We start from the raw sequence: 2420 nt of genomic DNA on the forward strand, positions 1-2420 counted from the left end.
ATGCGAGGCGGGTCTTATTACTCTGGATTCATGAGACACGCCTCCGTTCAGGAAATCCATTCCACAGTTTGAAGCCAACTTGCAGAGCAGCAGACTGGGAATCACATGTGGAGACGTTTCAGCAAACGCATACCTGTACATGCATCGTGGATCGGAAATCTCTGCAGTTTGGATCAGAAAATTCAGATAGGTAAATTATGCTGGTATCGGAACGATACCGATACAGGATCGGTTCGGCCCCATCCTTACTTCCAAGTGCAAAATGTGCATAAATATTTGTCTTACACTGAACATATACTGTTTCTGAATCTTCGATGTAGCAAATTTCTATACTGAGTACAATAAAAATGTCATTTACAGAATACTACATGTATACTGTAGTTTACCTACAGTATGCTGGAGTTCATTTGAGGAACAATAAATACGACTTTTCCACTTCATCTAAAAATGTGCTGGTACAAAAAACAAATTTTGTCTTCAGCCAACATAAAGGCATAAATAAATGTTCTTATTTATTCTAATACAGGGCTATACAACTAAACTGCTCAGGGGGGGAACAAGTACTGAAAGCCAGCAGCTCAGGGGCTGGATATCCAGCAATTAAAGTCATTATGTAAATAAACCAAGTATTATGATATGTTATCTTTAAATTTTGTTTATTTTGTTGAATTGTCATAAATTCATAAGCAGAACCCAAACCAAACCCAGAACACCCCTCCCCCTCAAAAATTATGTGCTCATTGGTGGGTCGGACTGGAATCACCCGTGGGCTGAAAGTGGCCCACGGGCCACCAGTTGAATAACCTTGTTCCAACATATTGACTCCTTTCTCTTACGCTGGGGGTGACTGATTATTTAGTCCCACAGCAATAAAAAGCCAAATTATGAAGTAAAAGCAAAGCCATACAACAAAACCCTTTTAAAAATACTGTGATTCATTTGCTCCGGTTGTGTAATCTGAAGTCATGTGATTAGTGCAGGATGTGAAGGTGGACACCCTCATCGCAGCTTTTCTCAGTAATTCCTCAGCAGTGACATCACCAGTCATAAGACTGCACACGAGTCAGCTCTGTGCACAGTTATAATCGCGCGATTATTTTAATATACGAGCACCAATGTTTATCTGACGTTTAATTGAAGCAGTTGGTTTGAAACCAACCTCAAAAATGACCACGAAACAAGTAAACCATAACTTTCCAGCTGTTCCTGGAGATTAGAGCCATTTCCAGAAGGACCTGCTGTGCACACTGTATCCTGCCTGCCTTGTTTATGTGTAGGGATGAGGGTAAAGTGTGGCCTAACAACAGTTCACCCTGCAGTTTGAGCCTCATGACTCACGTCTCTAATCACTCCCCAGTCACGGGATCCCTGTGGGGTTGTTCTCCTACACCTCCTCAGCTGCTCACCCCCACCAATCTCTCCTGGGAATCTCATCTCGAGCCAGAGGAGCAGCACAAAGAGGCTTTACACAACATCTGAGAAAACGTTTGAGTCGATGATCTGTGGTGAAGGTCAGAGCTGGACCTGGCAGGACCAGTTAGTCAAGCACCCTGGACCACATTCCACTTAAAAAAAAAAAAAAGGGAAGGCGTGCGAGGATAATAAAAAAACAACAGGAGTGAAAAACTTAGCTTCTTATCTTACACAACGTTTTACGCTCCCAGCTTGATGAAATCAGTTTAAACAAATGTTGGGACATTTATTCTTTAATCTGATCTGTTGACCAAACAAGAGCAGGTTTGACTCATGTACACAGTTGGGCCTTAGCTGTTGGAAAAACAAGGGAGAACACATGTGATTTGTTTGGAGTGTTTGAGGTGAGAACTGTGAAGGATTGCTTCTTTGCAATGACACAACTCCCATATATTTGTATTTATTTGTGCAATGGTTAAAAAAAAAAAAAAGGCAGATTTTGCATGTTTGGTAGAAAATAAGCAAATGTTGATGGTAAAATATACAGAAAATGGATTTTAAAAAAAGCTTTAAAATGGACTCACTAATCAAAACCATACATGCTGAAGGGAAAAACACATAAAGAAGAGAGAACAGGTAGACTAAACGGGCAGGGAAGAAAACAAGGAAGTGACAACATGGACGCACATTTTGAAACTTGATGACACTCGGATGGGTCCAGAACACCAGTTTAGTCCCTCAACAACTCGTTTTTTATGAAAGACTCAAAGAAAAGCAACGAAAGAGTGGAGAAGTCCTAAACAAATCAAGGTTTAACTTTTGATCAGACACTGGGAGAGGCCATCAATCAATCAGATTGATTGGAAATAAAGAGTCTGATGGGTCAGACTTCGACTGAATTTCCTCATAACTAAAGAACAATGTCTGCTTTATTTTAATGAAGGCTATTAAAATAAATAAATTAATTAATAAATAAAGTATGGCGACAGAGCTGAACAGAACCTTCT

This window comes from Nematolebias whitei, chromosome 8 (genome assembly GCF_014905685.2).
Source record: "Nematolebias whitei isolate Nwh7 chromosome 8, NemWhi1, whole genome shotgun sequence".
Classification (NCBI taxonomy): domain Eukaryota; kingdom Metazoa; phylum Chordata; class Actinopteri; order Cyprinodontiformes; family Rivulidae; genus Nematolebias; species Nematolebias whitei.